This window comes from Ahaetulla prasina, chromosome 1 (genome assembly GCF_028640845.1).
Source record: "Ahaetulla prasina isolate Xishuangbanna chromosome 1, ASM2864084v1, whole genome shotgun sequence".
In the NCBI taxonomy this organism is placed as follows: domain Eukaryota; kingdom Metazoa; phylum Chordata; class Lepidosauria; order Squamata; family Colubridae; genus Ahaetulla; species Ahaetulla prasina.
This window is the reverse complement of record NC_080539.1, coordinates 140950897-140972777: the sequence shown is the minus strand read 5'-3', so window position 1 is coordinate 140972777 and position 21881 is coordinate 140950897. Positions and strand designations below refer to the sequence as shown.

The following is a 21881-nucleotide window of genomic DNA, read 5'->3' as shown; positions in this document are numbered from 1 at the left end:
TGTATGATAAATGGGGGTGTAAATTGTTTAGAAAGTTACGGTATGGGGAATATGGGGAAGAATATGAAGTAAATGTTAAATTTATATAAGGAAAGATGATGCTTATTATTATGTACGATGCATATATAAATATGATGGATTATAAGGTATACTGAGGAATAATTTTTGATATTACAACATTGGAAGATGGGATACTGTTTATTACAGAAGATTGGATTTTAAACTTAATGGATTTAGATGAGAAGGTAGAATTATAAGCATATTTGAAAGATTATTTTTGAAAGATATATATAATGGAGATTGAAATAACAAAATACTAAATAGCTTTTAAATGAATAGAAGGTAATTGTATTAGTATTAATATTTTCCTTTTTCTTTTTTTATGGAAAAGGGGAATTGAGGTTCAAGAAGAAGGATGGGATTTTATGTTAATTAGCATATTTTAGTTTATGATTGTTAGATATAATACCCTGTATTTGCTCTGGGAAGTCGGGGGGGAGGGGTGGGGGAAGGAGGGAAGAGGGGGGGAAGGGTTAGGGTTGGGGAGGGGAGATTTATGGGGGGAAAATCTTGTAAAACTTTTTCAATTAAAAAAAAAAGTTCGTAAAAGATTATCACACGACTTTGGGACAATGCAACTGTCATAAATACATGACAGTTCCAATTCTGATCATATGACCATGGGGTGTTTCAACAGTCGTAAGTGTGAAAAACAGTCATAAGTCACCTTTGCCCTTGTAAGTTCAAACCGTCACTAAATGAATGGTTGTGAATCAAGGGCTACCTATACTTTTTCATGCAAATGCTTCTGAGTTTAGTCTGTAGTGAGAAAAAAAATTCCCATTTTAATTAAAAACTAAGGTGACTGGAGATAATATAGATGCAACAAAGCATCTTTTACTGGTACATACAGACTACAGTGAGCATTGGGTTTCTTGCTAACCACAGAAGTAGTAGTCCAGAACAAAGCAATGTTACAAGATACATATGTTTGTTACAATACATAGGGAAGATAAAGAAAATACTGTAAATTATAGTGTGACCTTTACACTGGAATGTCTTTGATTAAACATTGAGGGTGACCTTGGATGGTGCCCCTGCATTCCTCCATATACAATCGGGGTTCTATCTTGCCCAATGCTATCATTCAGTACTGTAAACAATAGCATTCATTGTGCTCCATATGCTTCCTCCTTTCACACCATTCTGTTCATACTCTAAGGACAGCAGTTTGGTTTCCGTTATCTGTCTCCATTCCAAGGTCACAGCTCTGGCCTTTTATTTCTGTGTGGGATTTTACTACAATCCTGCTTTCATTAATGCACAAGCCATTTCTAAGTAGTGAATAAAATCCTAATTACATTAAATAATGTGTAAATGAATATATCTCTACATCCTATTTCCTCCTCTCCCCCTTTTCACTTGGGCCTGATGCCACTCTGTTTATTTCAGGAAGTGCAAAATTAACAGGTCCCATAACAAGAGGACCCAGACATTATACAGATACATGCCAAAAGTACAAAAATGTTAATAGTAAGTCCATGGGAAAGAAACCCTTTCATCTATCTAGTATTAGAAATATATAAAATAATTTGTATTCTAGATCTCCTACTGCTGGTGTGTTACCCATTTCTTCTGAAAGCTATGAAACCAGTTGTGAAATATTTTAATATCAGTTCTTGGAACATTTCAGACTATACTTCCAAACTATAAAACAGCTTTTCTTAAAACTTTACAGAACTGTTTGCTGGACAGCACCTAAGAATCCTCAGACAACATGCTTGCAGGATACACAGAGAAGACACTGATGTTAATAGCAGTATTTGATCTTGTAAACTGTCACATGTGATACAATAAGGGAGATTTTTCATCCATTCTTTGATCTTTTTTTGTGAGAAAGACTGGTAGTAGACATGAACTTTAAATATCCTGTAGATAATTTTTGACCATGTACATCAAATATTTTTGTTCATTTGGAATGTGGGAAGAATTTTTAAAAATCTATTAGAGGTAGCTAGGAGCTAATTAAAGCTTGGAGTTCTCTAGATTTAAAAGAACAAAACCTAAGAAATATATCATACATTACAGTTGGTATAAATCACAGTATTTTTAATGAACTGATGGTCTCACTCAATGGCTAAATCTACATATGCATTATTGATTATTAGCATCAGCCAACTGCGGTTTAATCAATAAATCACAGTTAAACAAACCAGGGGTTACCATATCTGAATAATACTATAAAATAATTTCTGAAATACTAACGTGGCCTAAAAGCAGTGAACAAAATTTTAGCTGTTTTCTTATATGTAGTTGACAATATCTACAGCTTAGAAAGATTCTCGAAATGGATGCAAAATGACTATCCTATTTCTTGCAACACTGAGACAGGAACATCTTCATACTGTCACCTCAAGAATAATACTTATTGCAAAACCAAATAAGTAAACCAGGTTTCTAAAAACACAATTTTCTTGTCATGCTCAAACCATAATTTCTGTAATCCAAAATACGTGAACCATTGTAACTCTTGACTGCCACACTCCCTCAGTTTGAGTAGGCAGAGAAAGTCAATGAATCAGCAACTGTTTTAGTTTGTGTTGTGGAGAATAACAATATAAACTGATGCTTTCAATCTTGTAAAAAGCTGAAGATGGAGTGGGATGAAAAATAGAAAAAAGCAGCACCATAATGCAGTTTCCATGCCTGTGAACCATTAATAACAATACTATTTGGCATTAATAACAATGCATATTTGGCATGTGTGATCAGAGAAGTGTGTATAGTAACTTGAGAAAGTAACAGATCACTAGAATAGAATAGAATAGAATAGAATAGAATAGAATAGAATAGAATAGAATAGAATAGAATAGAATTTTTATTGGCCAAGTGTGATTGGACACACAAGGAATTTGTCTTGGTGCATATGCTCTCAGTGTACATAAAAGAAAAGATACGTTATGTTCCAAATAGAAGAACCTGATGTAATGAGAAACATTTATACCTTTCTCCTCTCTCATTTTCCAATCGATAATCTACAAAAGAATGTACAAAAAATAACTTTATTTGTACCTTGGCTGTTGCCCAAACAATTTATAAGATCATTTTCATATTCCCCTAATTCTGAAGAGAGAGAAAATTAAGCTGTTCTTCTCATTTAATAGAGAGAGAGAGAGAGAGAGAGAGAGAGAAAGAGAGAGAGAGAGAGATAAATGAGAAAATGGAAACTAACTTGTTTCTTTTAGAAGATGACTCGGTGGATGTTGTTCCGAGATTTTAAAAACATAAGTCAGGTGTGACCATGGTCATGATGACCATTTGCTTCTGGCTATATACACTATTTCTTTAATAAATAACTAGATACTTAATGGACATCTGCTGCCTCTCCTACTCTAAATTTATCATCCAGTCTCTAGAGTCCAACCCTTTAGATTCCTGAATCTGTGGTGGTGAAATGTACAGACATCTGGTCTCTATATTTTCTACTGTTCCTTAACTCACTTCTTAAGATCGGTGGTGCAAATAATATATGATGGAGCATTGTATGCTCCATGTACCTCCGCTCTTTCTTCACCTCCAATGCAAAACTGAAAGAAATGGATGCCTCATATACAGCAACGTATAAAGAACTCAACCTATGGAGTGCTTTTTTAAAGCAAGCTCAAGTCAGTAGGGTTTGCTTCTCAGTAGGTATTAGACATTCTGAAAGGGAGAAGGGCTTGGGTATCTTTGTGAAGCCTTTAACCTACTCCCTGGAGAACCCAGGGATAAATGAAAACACAACTCTTGTAATATTTATGCAGAACAAATAATTTCAATAAGTACAGCTCTGCAATCCAGAAAAGGCAAAGATAATCCTTGCTAATCCTCTTTGCATGCAACAAGAATTCCCAGAATTCTCAAACTGAGTTTTCAAGAGACTCTGGGCTCCAGGGTGACTATTTGACCTAAGAGTCTGACTGGGTTGTCCTCCTCAGACTAACAGACTAGTGTGGTTGACATGCCATGGTTAAGCCCAATATGATATATCTGACTTTTCAGCAGAATAACCAAGTTATTGAAATTATTAAAAAAATTATGTAGAGTTATATAAATATGGTTTTGTGTAAGTCTATCTAATTCTACTTCATTCAACAAATTAAAGAAAAAATACTAAGGCTTAATGTAACCAGATATTACATTTATCATTAAGTCCTGCCAATACAGCAGACATAACCACTGTAACAATTTCCCCCTTAATAATTTATCCTCCCTTTTTCCTAAAAATAATTCTGTCACATTAAAAAAAATCCCCAGCATACTATTTCATAACCTTTACTAATCATAAGAAAAGTACTAGCCCAATATGGACCTTTGGTATTTTTCTTATCCTCAGTATCTTTACCTCTTATTTTTATATTAATTTTATTTTTTCAAAACTAGAATTGTTTTTTACCATTTGTCTGGAAAATCCATTATGCTGAAAAATGGGCTCCCTGTCAGCCTCCCAGATATTTTCCTAGCATTTCCCAGAAACTCAAGAGGTTTTTTCCAAAAATAATAAAATAGAAAAACTGCAATGTGTTTTTTCAGTGAGAAAGATTCTTTCTTAGTACAGGTTGTCTTCAACCTTCGATCACAACTGAGCCCAAAATTTCTGTTGTTGTGAGACATTTGTTAAGTGAGTTTTATCCCATTTTATGATTTTTCTTACCACAGTTGTTAAGTGAATCACTGCAGTTGATAAGTTAGTAACCTGGTTTGTTAAGTGAATCTGGCTTCCCCATTGATTTTGCTTGTCAAAAAGGTGCAAAAAGTGATCACATGACCTTGAGACACAGATACAGTCATAAGTATGAACCAGTTACCAAGCATTTGAATTCTGATCACATGATCATGGGGATGCTACAAAGGTCGTGTGAAAAATGGTCAAATGTACTTTTTTCAGTGCTGTTGTAACTTTGAATGGTCACTACATGAACTATTGTAAGTTGAGGGTTACCTGTATTTAGTCATACTTCTCTCATATTTTTTCCCTGATGAAGACTATATGTTTGGAAACCCAAATGAAGCCAAGGTGGGGAAATACAAAAATTATAGGATTTATTTATCAGTTGATTAATCAATCTTATCGATATAGCTGTCCATCTCACAAAATGTACAATAACAAATCATATTAAACAATATTAAAAAATTTCTACAATTTAAAAACAGCTATTGGTTTCCATTGAAACACATTTTAAATTGCTCCTATACTCAATTCAGTTTTGCTTAGTCTAGTCCCTTTCTTCTATTGTTCAAAAAGCCTTTTTTTATTATTGGTAATTCTCAACTTATGACCATTAGTTCAACAATTGTTCAAAATTGTGACAGTGACATGTGAGGAGGACTTGGGAGTGGTCCGTGAAGTTGTGGCTGCTGCAGGCCTCTACAAACAAAACAAAACCTCCTGTTAAAAAACAGAGCTCCCTACAGTCTGGCAAGGAAAATAGCACAAATTTGCCATGAGGCCAGCAGTCTCTGTAAGAAAGCTGAGCCACACATCACATCAGTCAGGCTCCTCTGCAAAAACAAAAAGTATGTTTGGTGTTGCTGGGCCCTGGAAATGGCTGAGAATCAGGCCACATCCTGCAAGTCCCTCAGGTGGCTGGATGAGAAGTAGGTCTCAGCGTACAGGGTGTAAATATCCTCTGTGTGCCAGTTGCTGCTGCTGACCAGCTTTAGGCTCCCTTGCCTGGCTGAATAGTAGGCTTGGGAGCAGGCCAAGGGAACCAAGAGCACCAAAGGCCTCAGGGGTGGTGAGGCCTTGGGAGGCCCAGGACAGCCAGGCCTGGGCCTCTGCTAGGCCTTCAATGGTACTCTGTATTCCATTAAATATTCATTTAAGAATTGCATTAGGGAGAGCAGGGATGGGGGTAGGGGGTTGTCATTAAATGAGAAGCTTTGTTTAATGGCTCTCGCAACATGCAACCATAATGGGCAGGCTCCATTTTGATTGCAAGTCAAAAACTACCAGTGTTCAATTCATTTAGACAACTATCCACTCCCAGCTGTGATTCTGGGTGGTAAAAATAAGATTAACAGGCAACAATCGCGCGGGGGATTGAGGGAGCGTCTCGCAGCTCCCATGTAACATCTCTCCTGCGCAGGCTGCACTGGTTACCAGTGGTCTTCCGGGTGCGTTTCAAGGTTCTATTTATCACCTTTAAAGTGCTCCATGGCATGGGACCGGGATATCTACGGGACTGCCTGCTGCCATCAGTTACCTCCCATCGACCAGTGCGCTCTCACAGGGAGGGCCTCCTTAGGGTGCTGTTGGCCAACCAATGCCGGCTGGCGGCCCCCAGAGGAAGAGCGTTCTCTGTGGGGGCTCCGGCCTTATGGAATGATCTATCTGTGGGACTTCGTCGTCTCCCTGATCTTCGGACCTTTAACCGCGAGCTTAAAACCTTTTTCTTTCATCAAGCAGGGCTGGCCTAATGATTAATTTTAATATTGAGGGTTTTTAGGGGTTTTTTAAGGGTTTTAACTTATTTATTACTTTTTATTCAACAATTTTAATATGCAGCTTATGAAATTAGATTTTTAATTGAATATTGTATTTTAAAATCTTTCGATATCTATGTTTTATTTATGCTGTACATCGCCCTGAGTCCTCGGAGAAGGGCGGTATAAAAATTTAAATAATAAATAAATAAATAAATAAACAAACAAACAAACAAAAGTACTAAAGAGTAATAGTAAGCAATAATGGCACAAGGACACCATAATTGCACCTGAAGACAACCTAACTCAATGATGGCTAACCTTTGCTGTCACATGCCAAAAGTGGGGGTTGTGGGGGGGGGTCACGCACGTGTGTGCCCACCCCAATAATTCAATGCCCCCACATGCTCCCCCTGCTTTTGGCATGCAATGGCACAGTGGGCACGGTGGGCCTGTTTTTCGCCCTCCCCAGGCTCCAGAGGCTTTTGTGGAGCCTGGGGAGGGTGAAAACGTCCTCGCCCCCCACCCGGAGACTGTCCAGACACCAGAAACTGCCTGTTTCCTGACTTCCAGTGGGCCCGGAAGGCCCGAAAATCAGCTGGCTGGAGCTCAGCTAGGGCAATGCTCGCGTGCTCACCAATATGGTTCCGCATGCCACCTGTGGCATGCATTCCATAGGTTCGCCATCACGGGATCTAGCTCAATCCATGCAGGCATGGCCATTTCAAGGAAGAAAAAAAAAAGACACACTCAAACTCCAAGCTTCTGCAGAAGGGAAAATTTAGATCTTCAAGGACTTATTAAATGCCAGCAGGATCAAAGCCAAATGAATCTCAGGGGTGTATATTCTTGCAAACTACTTTGGTTACATGAACTTTTCTAGCTAGTGTGCTCACTTAGCTTTATTAGTTAAACCAGTCCTTTCGCTATTAAAGAATGGTTCTGTAATTAATACAGAATACAGCTAAGAAATTATTTTAAATTCTAACAGAGACTAGAAATAATCTCAAATACTTGGCAAGCATGAAGCTACACTGTATATTGTACAATCAATGTGGAATTATGAAACATGCAAAAATAAGGATAAACATTTGCTCGCCCTCTGGATACAGAATTATTGAGTTGAAAATTGTAAAATTCTCATTATATTGCAGTAATTTATACAAATCATTTTAATTTCATAATAACCAAAAAAATTTATCCTTCCCAGATTTTCTATTATGTAGGAAATAGCCCTTGCAGGATTATTTTCTTTATCAGGAAAGAAATAGTGAAAGTACCTAATAATAACTTCTATTAAAATATATAAAATGAACCCTGAGAGGCAGATAAGGCAAAATTTTAATCTTTAGCAGCATCAATTTCTTTAGAATCATTACCATCTTGTTATCACAACAGCTCTTACTTTCCAGGCAGCTGAAGAACTCATACTTCTTGGCTGGCGACTGTGAAACTACTTTATCTTTCTATTTTACTATGCTGAGTATATACTGAGTAAGAAGCAGGGGTGAAATGCTCCCGGTTCAGACCGGCTCATCCGATCCGGTAGGGATGGCAGCTGGTAGTTCGGAGAACCAGTAGCAAAAATCCCTGGCCCCGCCCCCTGCTGAGCCACACCATCATCAGAGGTTTGTTTTTTTGCTTTTAAAAGCATCTTTTCTTCAGCCGAAAAAATGCCTTTAAAAGTAAAAAAAAAGCCTTTGATGATCCCGTGGCTCAGCTGGGATTGTCAGAACCCTTTAAACTCTTTTTTTTTCTGGTGATCCCAGCTGAGTTCCTCATCACTTAAAAAACATGTTTTCTACAAGCTCTTCGACTGAAGAGCATTTTTTCTATCATTTTAAGAGGTTCTGGGCTGCGCAGGCAACTTCAGCTGGGATCGTCAGAGGAGCCTTTTAAAACCTTTTTTTCCTCTGGCGATCCTAGATGAGTTTCCTGATCATCACAGGCTTTCAAAATCATTTTTACATAACCTCTTACAAGAACCCCCACCCATGCCCACCCGATCCCCCTCCCCACTTACCTTATTGCTCCTCTTTTCGGGCTGGCAAAGCCATGCTTTACATCAGTTGCATCAGCTAGCAACTGAATCTGCCTGCCTAAAATCTATCTCCTCAGTGAGCAACTGAATCTGCCTACTTTGCTGGTTGAGGAACTCTGGGAGTTGAAGTCCACAAACCTTAAAAGTTACTAAGGTTGGAGAGCCCTGATCTAAAAAATATAAATAAAATAAAATAATAAAATATTTGTGCAGCTTTCTGAGATTTGGTGTGTTTCTGTAGTGTTTCACTCTAACTACACAAACACACAAAATCTCACAAAGCTGTATGTGGCATTTTGTGTGTGTGTGTAAGTCAGTTGTGTTGTGTGTGTGTGTAAAGTGTGAAAGTGTGAGGTTCCTGCTTGTTGCAGGGGCCATTTTGGGTGAAGTGCAGCTACTTTTACATTGTGTGTGAGTCAGTTGTGTTGTGTGTAAAGTGTGAAAGTTGGTTTTTGAGCTTTTTGTGGCTTTGTGAGGTTACTGCTTTTTGCAGGGGCCATTTTGGGTGAAGTGCAGCTGCTTTTACATTGTGTGTGAATCAGTTGTGTTGTGTTGTGTGTTTGTAAAGTGTGAAAGTTGGTTTTTAGTACCTCTTATTGTTTTGTATACTTTGTTTATTATTTTTATTGTTTATTGTTATTGGCCATGCCCACCCAGTCATCTGACCACCAAGCCATGTCTACCAATTAAGCCATGCCCACAGAACCAGCAGGGGAAATTTTTAGATTTCACCCCTGGTAAGAAGCAATTACCAAATATGAAACCCATTGATGCTCATCCAGACAAATATCACTTGCTATTGATTTCACAAACACCTAAAAGGATTAATTACTCACTTGTAACAAACATTTACAATAGTGCTGGTAGAAATGTTCATATTCAAGAGCATTTTCTCATAGAAATGTTAACCTCAACAGACATTTTGAAAGATTTGATTTTATTTAAAAATATTTAAATACTATTTATATAGGAGGGACGTGGTGGGTCAGTGGCTAAGATGCTGAGCTTGTTGATCGAAAGGTCGGCAATTCAGCGGTTCGAATCCCTAGTGCTGCATAACGGGGTGAGCTTCCATTACTTGTCCCAGCTTCTGCCAACCTAGCAGTTCGAAAGCATATAAAAAATGCAAGTAGAAAAATAGGGACCACCTTTGGTGGGAAGGTAACAGCATTCTGTGCGCCTTTGGCATTTAGTCATGCCAGCCACATGACCACGGAGACATCTTTGGACAGTGCTGGCTGTTTGGCTTTGAAATGGAGATGAGCACTGCCCCCTAGAGTTGGGAACAACTAGCACATATGTTCGAGTGCAACCTTTACCTTTAAATACTATAATGTAAACTTTAAGGGTAGTTTCTAAATATAAATTAAAATATATCAAGCACATTTTAAAAAGCACAAAATCTTACAGTGCATTTTAAACTTCTTTTTAATGGTCATGTACAGTATTCATTTCTTGTTCACATACCTCTGTATGAAAGATCCATTGTTCCCACATTCTCTCTATAGGCATCTCAAACTCAAGCTGTTGCAAGCGCCACATGAGAATGAATTGATTAGCCTAAGGGCTACACAGCTGAAGCCTTTTCATACATTGAAATAAAAGTAAAAAACCAAAAAAATGATATGCATCACAGTATGTCATTAAACGTTACAGATGAAAATTAAAAACCTTACTATATCCTAAGTCAGCTGTAGCTCTTGTCTATGAAATCCAGATCTGAACTAGATTAGTTTCCTCCCTTCCATTTAATTTTCATCTCTTGACCAATAAACATCCCAAAATTCAGAAATTTAAATATTCTAAACAATACATTATTTCTTGAATAGATATATAAACTATGAGAATAGAGAAATCAAGATCTAAACTAAGCAAGAATAAATGTTGCTATGCCTTCCCATATTTAAAGTGTGATTTTTATCATCTGATCTATGCTATTCTTGGTCAAGAATGGGGGGAAAAGTGAAGGAAGAAATATTATATATGTCTATTATATTCATTTATTTATAAAAAATAAAGGTTAAATTTTAAAAACTCTAATAATAAATAAGCAAATTAAAAATGATAGAAACAGGAGAACAAGAACTTTTACTTCATATAAAATTGGTTTCTTATGGCTGGTTTTGAGAACAAACATCAAATGCTGTAGTACAGGATAAACAGAGAGGGAGGGAGAGAGAGAGAGAGAAAGAGAAAGACAGCACACCATCACCACCCCAACACACATCCCATTTCTTTTTAAAATGTATTCCTTACATGCTCTTGGGCATTACATAGTTACCAACAATTTAAAATGTTCATGTTTCAGATTCATAATGTCAAAACGTAAGATATTTCTTGTTCGTAACATGCCGCTACAATTTCTAAGAATGCATAAAAAAATCCTTGATGTATGAAGTAACAATTATCCATTCAACATATGGCTGCAAACCCACAATTCTTATGATTCAGAAGTCACACAGGGCGTTCATTAAGAACCAGCAAAGAAGAAACATTTCTCCCAAGTATGAGACTAAGCTAGCACATTAGAACATTGCTAGTGGCTGCTATCCTGCCCTTATGCACTTAAACTATAATAAAATCAATTGCTAGCACTTAAACATCTCTGACTCACTGCAAAAATAAAACCACCGAATCTTGGCAAAGTCAGACTAATGTAACTAGGCTGCTCTAGGATACCAGAGATCATGTTCCAATCAGAAAGTGCAATTTTTGAAATGGTAACTTTCTTAAAGTAACCATTTCTAAAAATCTGGTGATATTAAACATGCTTTGTCCTAGGAGCATATTTCAGCACTGCAATGCTGTTAATGGTTAAGATTCAATTCAACAGTTTGGTAATGTGGAGGCAAGTCCCCCCAAAATTTGTTGGCAAATATATATATATATACATATATCTGACATCAACACAGTTGAGCATGTCCAAAGGTATTTTACGAGAAGAATTCTCCACTCCTCCAAAACCAATAAAATACTTTATTCCACCAGACTTGATATCCTGGGTCTTGAAAACTTGGAACTTCGTCGCCTTCGACAGGATCTGGGTTTAGCTTATAAAATCATCCGTTTTAATGTCCTTCCTGTCAATGACTTTTTTAGTTTCAATAACAATATCACAAGAGCTACCAATAGATTTAAACTCAATGACAATCGCTCCAGTTTAGATTGCAGAAAACACGATTTCTGTAACAGAATTGTATATGCTTGGAATGCATTACCTGACTCTGTGGTTTTTTCTCATAACCCCAAAGGCTTTACTCAAAAACTGTCCACGGTTGACCTCACCACTTTCCTAAGAGGACTCTAAGGGGCGTGCATAAGAGCACAAACGTGCCTACCATTCTTGTCCTATTGTTTCTTCCCCTATGTATATATATGTTTATAGTACCTCGTTTCTCCTCATATATACGTTCATATATTATATAACCCTTTATGCAATGCTTGTATATATTGTTACGACAAATAAAAATAAATAAAATAAAATAAAATAAAATAAGGTTTGTTGGCAAATTTAAGTGTTCTATGTGAACCCAGAGCTAGTAGAAATATAAATTAAGTGCAGGACGTGCTATGCAACGTGGTAACTTGGAGGGTAACCGTGGCAAAAGAATTTGAAGACCATCTGTATTCTTCTTGTTACTACCATACCAGAGTTGTGATATGACAGTACTTTATCTGTCAATCACATAAGGAATGGTTCTATATACTAAATACTGTTATCTTATAATGCTAGTTCAATAGCGAGCATTAGAGGTTTCTTTTAATCAAAGGAACAGTAAATCCTGGAAATGAACAGCATCAAAATGGTAGGTATGACCAGGCTAGTGAAGCTGTCTTTTTTAAATGTTGCCATGCAAATTGCATGCATGTAAAAAGGGGGAGAACTTTGACTGCCACCCGTTACATCTGGCACTTTGATACTTGAGGCCCCCTCACCAGAGGCGGTATTCAGCAGGTTCTGACCAGTTCTGGAGAACCAACAGTGGAAATTTTGAGTAGTTCGGAGAACCGGAAATACCACCTCTGACTGGCCCCGCCCCCAGCTATTCTCTGCCTCCTGAGTCCCAGCTTATCAGGAGAAAATGGGGATTTTGCAGTAACCTTCCCCCAGGAGTGGGGAGGGAATGGAGATTTTATCGTATCCTTCCCCTGACACGCCCACCAAGCCACAACCACCAAGCCATGTCCACAGAACTGGTAGTAAAAATATTTTGAATCCCATCACTGCCCCTCACCCTACAGCAGACATCCTTGGCATTATGATTTCATTTTAAGATCTGTCTGTGCTATGTAAATGTTAAATGCCTTCTGTAAACAACATATTCAAACAATAATTACAGATCTACTAGCAGTTATAGATTAAGATGGTTATCAAAACGATTTAGAATTGCAACACCTCAGTGTTATTCATTAAAGTGATCTGTCTTATTTCAAATGTCTTTCAGATGTCTTTATTTTGCAACTGTTTTAAATGTAACACAATGAATATATTTTTACTGGTTAGCAAGTAGGGACAGGATGAGGAAGAAAAGATTACAACGGAAATTATGGTATCCATGTGTGGTAACAGAAAATAAGTTATAATATAAAATATGAACTATACAGCTATCTTACAGAAATGGAGAAAAGTACAGGCAAAACTTCAAAATTTCTGTAATATGATCGACCTAATATAGTTGTGAAGGAAGAAATATTTCATACTAAAATGGCTCTTTTCCAATATTCTTCCATATTTTGATTCTCTATAATCAGGAGTGCCAAACTCGATTTCATTGAGGGCCGCATTAGGGTTGTTTTGACCTCAGGGGGGTAAGGGTGGGGGTGGCCAGAGTAGGAGTGGCCAGCTCAATGTCACTCGTGTTGCAGGTGCCTATGATGGCCCGAGCACTCTGCTAGCGAAAATGGAGTTTGGGAGGGTTGTCCCAAACAACCTGTCCCAAGCTCCTTTTTCACTGGCAGAGGCACCGCGGGCCAGTCCTTCACTGTTCCCAGGGCAGCCCTGCGGGCCAGATCTAAGCATCCTGTGGACCGCATGTGGCCCATGGGTTTGAGTCTGACACCCCTGCTCTATATCAAGCTACAGAATAAACAGGGGAACATGGTTTCTTTTCTCGGCCAACACTGTTTTTAGATATTCTCATAGTTAATCTTACCAGGCTATTCCCAGATAGATCATCATCTTATGTTCTCTGAATCTTAGTATAAAATAAGCCATTTATCTCCCATATGAACTGTTTTAAGTGATTAATCTTGGGGTGGTTATCATGAAAATCAATGAAAGCTCTGCCTAAAATAGAAACATCTAGCATTTGTTTTGCTATAATTGTCATGAATGATCTTTGCAGCTAGATTATTATTTTTGGAGTTACCGGTATACTTTCTTGAATTAGTCATAATTAAGCTATTTTTGCTCTGCTAAGGCGCTATAGTCACAAACATGGTTACCTGGAGGGTAACCATGGCAAAAGAATTGTTAGACCATCTGTATTTTCATTACTGCCATACCAGAGTTGTGATATGACAGTACTGTATCTGTCAATCACATAAGGAATGGTTCTATATACTAAATCTCTTATTAATGCTAATTCAATTGTGAGCTTTATTTAGTCAAAACTAAGTTGCAAATGTGTGTGCTCTATAAACCATCATTCCAACTTGCATGTATGGAGACCCCTATGTACAGATTCCTAGTCTGTATGACCAAGAAAGGGCCATAGGTCTGGGTAAGGCTATCCTAATTCAGCCATGCATACAGAGGTCTGCTGCCTGCTCCTCACAGATGAAGAACAGAGCTAATTTTAGCTCCAACTGGTATAAAATGTCACATCAAGCATAACTGGGTACTGTAAGTTCATCTTAGAGTAACGAGGTTTCAGCTCCATCACAGTAATCTTTTAAATAAATCATCAAGCAGATTAGGCATTTTTGCTATTATTTTTTAAGCACCTGTGTTTATTTAGAAATACAACCAAAGCAAAATTACCAGATATGAAATGTAGTAAAAAACTTGCTTACTCTAATCCTTTGATTAACTGAATCAGCACATTACTACAGATCATGTTCTGCAGTCATATTCTGCAATTTCATTCCTAATCAAGGTGATTTAAATACCGCTTTCAAATTCTATGCTATGGGATCTCACATTGCCAAGACTATTAAGAGATTTTTTTTTAAAAAAAAAGATTGCAGGCAAAGAATATCATTTCAATGTAAAATATCTATTATAAATCAATGTCTTTGGTTGTAAGTTCATTTTCCAGATGATACCTGAAGCTATTGTTTCAGGTTGTTCCAGTTATCTATGAAAATAATCAATGCCAATGGATACGTTTGCATATGCATAACTATAGAATTATTTCTCAACACTAAGACAAGACTTACAAAAAGCAAGAGACCTCTGCATTCACCTTTGACTTCCAAAGTATTAAGCCACCAATATAAATTACAGAAAAAAGAGGTCTCATTTTTATTTTAGAAATATATTTTTAAACCTTCAAGAAATACAGCAGTAATTCTCCTGTGGAAGAATTCTGTCAGTGAGCTTTGATTCTCAAGCTTATTTGTTGTGCATCAACACACTGATGCAAGTCTGAAGAGTTTTTTTTCCTAAAGAAATCCTCAGGTTTTGTCATAATACACCTTTATCTTACTGTTTCTTTAGGTAAGACGTATGCAAAGTAAATGAAAACCAAAACTTAAGAAATCCATTATATCACATTGAACAATATTAATCCTGCAAAGTCCAAATATTTTAATATTACATTTTACAGTTTATGACTTAAATAGTACTCTCCTTTGGTTTTCAAAACTGAATATAAAATCTATTGCATGAAATATTTTCTCCCAAAGGGAGAAACCAAGGCGTTGTCTTTTAAAAAATATTCCAGGCATGCAACGATATGAATTCATAGATGTTATTCTTTTAACCAAGAGTTCATATAAGTGCACTTAACTTAAAACATATTACAGGTATACGTTATAGGAAAATATACTTTTAAGTTACTAACTCTGTAGGTAAAAGTATTTTTGATCTTGTGCTTCAGACAATGAATGAGTGGAGAAGAAAGTTCAGCACTCTGATTTGTATCAGTTGGGCTTCACCACTTAAATTAAGTACCTAGTTCTCTGACTGAATGTATCATACTAAGCTATACTTTAATCATGCTGTATTTCAGGTGTATCAAACTGGCGGCCCATGGGCCAGATGCATCATGTGCAAGGGAAAAAAATGTTGTGATACGTCACGTGACGCCACGATTTTGAAACCTGTGCTGTATTGCATAAATTACAATCAAATTTTGTTAAAATATTATCATAAATCGTAATACGGTGTTTGGAGGCTGTACGGGTCTGGATGGGGAGAAACAGGCTCAAACTTAATCCCTCCAAGACGGAGTGGCTGTGGATGCCGGCACCCCGATTCAGTCAGCTGCAGCCGCGGCTGGCTGTTGGTGGCGAGTTACTGGCCCCAAAGGATAGGGTGCGCAACTTGGGTGTCCTTCTGGATGATCGGCTGTCGTTTGACGATCATTTGACGGCCGTCTCCAGGAGGGCCTTCCACCAGGTTCGCCTGGTCCGGCAGTTGCGCCCCTTCCTTGATCGGGATGCCTTATGCACGGTCACTCATGCGCTCGTTACCTCTCGCTTGGATTACTGTAATGCTCTCTACATGGGGCTCCCCTGAAGTGCGCCGAGGCTTCAGTTAGTCCAGAATGCAGCTGCTGGTGATAGAGGAGCTACACGTAGCTCCCATGTAACACCGCCTCCTGCGCAGACTGCACTGGCTGCCTGTGGCCTTCCGGGTGCACTTTAAGGTGTTGGTTACGACCTTTAAAGCGCCCATGGCTTAGGACCTGGGTACTTACGGGACCGCCTGCTGTTACCATACGCCCCACCGACCCGCACGCTCCCACAGAGAGGACTTCTCAGGGTGCCGTCCGCCAAACAATGTCGGCTGGCGGCCCCAGGAAGGGCCTTCTGTGGGGCTCCCACACCTGGAACGAGCTTCCCGGCTTACGCCAAATTCCTGACCTTCGACATTTCGTCGCGAACTCAAGACTCACCTTTTTATCCGCGCGGGGCTGGCTTAAATTGGGATTTTAAATTTTAAATTTATTAATTTTAAATGGGGTTTTAGTAGAGTAAATTTTAATCATTGGGCTAATTTAAATAAGTTTTTTAAATGGGATTTTAAATTTGTATATTGTATTGCTGGTTTTTATTATGCCTGTACACCGCCCTGAGTCCTTCGGGAGAAGGGCGGTATAAAAATTAAATAAAATAAATAAATAATAAATAAATAAATAAATACATGAACCACAGTGGCTGGAACCAATATGTAAACATTGATTCACAAAGCACATGTGTATAATATAACTTGTTTTGGTATTGGATGAAATTTCTTAATCATGCATATTAGGCAAATTCAGACATTATGACTTAGCATTTTCTATGACCCCAGTTGGCTTGATTCATCTAACATTCCAGATTAGTTTTTTGGGGAAAGTCTAGCTTGAAATGTTAGATGAGTAAGGTCTGCTGGGTTCATAGAGAGAACTACCGATAAGTCATAATGAGGACCCAGATTGTTGGGGGCAATATGCAAATAATGCTTACATTGTAAACCACCAAAGAAGGGCTATAAAGCACTATGGGGCAGTATATAAGTTTGAATGGCATTGCTATTTGAAATAAAAAATAGGCGATCTATAGAATTTTCAGAAAACACAGTAACCTGACAAATAAATATTGTATTCTGTTTAAATTAATGTTTATATATGATTAAATATTCTGCAAAAGTAGGCAATGACAGGAAACAAAGAACAGGACAGAATGATATAATTTATTCCATTCATATTCAAGTATACAAAGACTGATAGAAAAGAGATTCTGCCCCATATGAAGCAAATGGATTTTGCCATATTGTTACTTTAGATCAGGGGCGTCAAACTCAAGGCCTATGGGCTGAATCTGGCCAGTGGGGCTGGCCTGGAAATATCAAATGACCAGCACCGCAGTGCCTCTGCCAGTCAAAAATGGCTGTGCAGAGGCCCCGCATGGCCTCCGTGCGTCCCGTTTTTGGCCGGGAGAGTACTGCTGGAGGCTGAAAATGAGGCACGGGGGGCACACCTGGAACCAGTTTATCAAGTTATTTTAAATATCTATTATGCCTCCAAGCAATAACAGGAACAACAAAACTATATCCCATCCTATGTCAATTTTATATCAAGCAGGTAAAGGTATATTTCAGCTAAATATTAATGATGCCTTATATAAACAATTTTTAATTAAATACAATCAGGAGGATCAATAGATTGCAGATAGTACTATTACCAGGTAGTCCTTGACTTACAACCCATTCATTAGTGACTGTTCAAAATTACAAAGGCACTGAAAGAAGTGGCTTATGTTTTTAACACTTACAACCTTTGCACCATCCTCATGGTCACATGATCAAAATTTGGCCCTTGGCAAAATTGCATGTACTGTATTTATGATTGTTACAGTGTCCCAAGGTCATGTGATCATCTTTTTCAACCTTCTGACAGATAAAGTCAATAGGGAATCCAAATTCATTTAACAACCATGTTACTAACTAAACAACTGCAGTGATTCCCTTAACAACTGTGGCAAGAGAGATCATAAAATGGAGCAATGGAAATGTTGGACTCAATTGTGGTCATAAGTCAATGACTGCCTGTATTGTTAATATGATGATTTTGCTAAACTTTCAAGGCAGATAATAAATATTATCTAATTCAAGCCTTGAAAAGATTTCCAAATTCTATCCAATCCAAACCTTAAAAGGATCTCTGAAATTCTAAAATAAGCAGAAAGTGAACATGAACCCATAGTAATTCAGTTTCATGTCAGGTATCTCCCACCAGAACCTCCCGATACCCTGTCCCTACTGTTATCCCCAATTTATTCCTTTGCACCATACTATTCAAAATAAAGGCTACAAAAATTTGGTGGAAATATCAGCATCAACTATATGAACAGCTGTCAGAAAGTCCGATCATCAAATAAGGGCATAAACCTTCATTTGAACCTTTGATGGATTAGTAGCTAATTCCATGTTTCCTAGTTTCTTGCTTTGGATAGCAGGATCCTTATTTCACTAATTCTTTAAAATGACTTTATCAGATTATTATACTATGCTCATATTATAGATTTAATGGTGGGGAATGAGGCTGAGAATCACGGACTGCCAAGACCATCAGTCCCAATTAAACTGAGACTTGATAAAATGTTTTATTCCAAAGACACAGATTCATAAAAAAAAGACATTTTCTGAATGTGAGCTCATTTTAAGGATACTCTTTTAATTGGTGCATGATATCTTCAACAAAATTGGATTGGTTCTCATCTCCAACTATTAAAGAAGAGAGCAAATTTAATCAACAAGCTTCTGTCATTTCAGTATAACTGGCCCAGGCCTTGTGATAAAACCGTTATTTCAGTTCAAGGGCATGTATGACTAATAAATACATTGTAAATGAATGAAAAGTACATGCAAATATGTTGCAAATATTTCCACATGACTCTACTTCCCTACCGAAACTGTCAAGAACACACTCTGAGACTATTGGGATTTTTAAGCTAAATGTTTCATTCAAGACATGGTTTTGTTACATCATAATTTGAATATTTAACTTTTTGAACCACTGAGAAAATTAATATTGTCTTTTAAAGAAGAAAGTTAAGTAGGATGTAGCATTAAAAAAGCAAAGGCATCACTTTGGATCACTTTGAAACAGCAAAGCAGCTATTCTCTGTTCATGAATAAGTGGTTGTATTTGTACCTAATTCTGAGATGGTCAATTTTTCTTCATCAGAAGCTCTAAAGCACAGGTGTCAAACTCGCGGATTGTGTTGCCATCACATGATGTTTCGCGACTTTTTTCACTTCAGGGAGGTGGGGTGGGTATGGCCTGTGTGTGATGCATCCGGCCCACAGGCCGCTAGTGTGACAACCCTGCTCTAGAGATTCTATGTATAAAATAGCAAAAATGTTAATGTATCAGATGCAACCAATTGGGGAATTCATTATGAAACCCAATACATCTTTCATAGTTCTTTAATATCACATAATGGTAGAATAATTGTCACGACAAAATCTTACTAAAGATTACCACAACTAAATCTTACTTAGCAATGTTTGAAGACAGACCTTAAGTTTTATTTTTAAAGCAACTATAGAAATGTACATATGTGGTATCCATCTTAAATATCAGTAAGCTACCAAACCTCATTGAATATGATTTTGAAATCATACAGTAGTCATCTGCTAATCATTCTCAGTGTCATGTGATTCCAACCCACAAGATCAGCAGTCAGGTTTCTACAGCTGACACTGCTAGTTATAGTATTTAACAGCTGGGCTGTACAAAACTTAGTACTCTGATAATGTGCAAGAGTGCTTTCAAGCATCAAGGATATGATTATATCTTTGAATGCAAAAGCAAAAGCTGAACCTCATATCTTTTTGATGAAAGATAGCACAATACTGTACAAAGTATAGTATATTCAACATTATATGAACAACTATATTTCATATAGTACGTATTATAGCTATTCTTTGTAGATTGGGTCAGTAACCATTTCAAATCAGCATAAAGGCTATTCCAGTGAAGTCATCAATGATATACTGATGGCTTAAGACTACATTATTTTGTAATGACTTTTCCATTTCTTTCCATTTTTGTGAGCCCAAAAATCTATGGGTGTTTTCCAAATGACTTATACAATATTTCCCAAACTTTCAAATAAAGTCATCCATGACCATGCTGATCAACCATTTAAAAAAAAAGAAGAAACAGAATAGGATTTGCTGAGGTTTAGGCTAGATAATCCTTGTTCTTTTTTTATCATTGTAAAGCTTCTTCTATCTTTCAAATGTCAAGACATAATGTGCCTGCCTCATACGGTTCTTGGGAGAATAGTGCATATCCTATCTAGGAAAAAGTAACAGATTATCTCACAATTTCTAGAAACAACTTCATGCTATAATTTGGGTACACAATAGATTTCACATCCCTTAATTCAGCAAGAGATCTCCCCAGTTCTTTGGTGTTCTGCCAATATAGATATGTTTTCTGTTTACGTTAACTCCAGCCACACCACAGTGCTATTCCAAGACTACTGAACTGGCATGGCTACAATTTTTAATATTAATAGAAGGTGAATTTGGATTTACAACTTTCTTTTTGACCTATCACTGTGTTAGAAGCAAAAAAAAAATCCATCAATATTTAGACACATATAATAGAAAAGTACAATGCTAGACAGTTAATGTGTACCCAGTTCTAAGACCCACTGCCTTCATAATTGTGTCCAAGTGATTCACAACTGTAGGACTTTCTGTAATTCCTGACGTTTCAACATAAATGGAGAAAAATAACTGATCAATGGGAATGTATGTGCAACATGCATAAAAATCAGGGTGGTACAGAGGCTTCAGAATCTTTGATTAGGAATGCAGAGAATTCTGACATAATAATAAAGAGATAAATTAAATGAGACAATTAATACAAATAAGTGAATAGAGGTTTAATTTCAAGTAAACATACAAAGGATTGCAGTTTTTTATTGTCATACCATTTACAATTAATTTATAAAGTTTAAATCTTTTCATTATATATTGAATTATACTATCATAATTTGATAACTTAGAAGTTGGAAAGAAAATTAAAATTAAAAAAAGGTGTTATACAGGTTTAGAACTATTACACTGAGTAGCTCAATGTTTATCACTAAAGCAGAGAACCACAGTAACAAAATTCCTCCTTTATAACCAGTCCAGCAAAAACTTGGCTAATTGAAGCCTAATGCTATTTAATTGTTAGGACATGGTCCATCATTGCACAGATTGCACAACTGATTATAGACACAAAGGAATTATCAAATACCTTTTAATGCTCCATATATTCTAAGTGACTCACTATAGATTACTATAACTAGTAAAGTCGATTGAATATTGAATATAAGGATGGGTTTTTCTCTCTCTCAATAATGAATACTAAAAAGGGTAACTATCATCTCATTAAAAGCTATTGACAGACAATCACTTAAAAGCCTGCTTATTGTGAATACAATCCTCCAGACTTTCTCTTACTACTTTCTCTTGCTGGCACAAAGAGCTGTTAAGTGTTACAGATACAATTTATAAAAGAGCAGGGGCTCACAAAATGTTTGAGTTTTGCAATAAATGGTTATAGCTATTGCATTATTTCAATCTTATTGTTTTAAATATTACTATGAAGAAATCTACTAACTTCAAATGAATATCTAGCATAATCTACAGTTTTATTCATATCTCATAAGAGAACAATAAAGTAGCTTTTTTAATAAATAGAAAAAAATGAATTTCACT

The 21881-nt window shown here is 37.0% G+C and overlaps 1 protein-coding gene across 10 annotated transcripts in view; it reads right to left on the bottom strand.

Annotated features, from left to right (window-relative positions):
• The window catches only part of DST (dystonin), a 381039-nt gene that overhangs the window by 312424 nt on the left and 46734 nt on the right, over positions 1-21881 (bottom strand). The gene's annotated exons all lie outside the window — the stretch shown is intronic.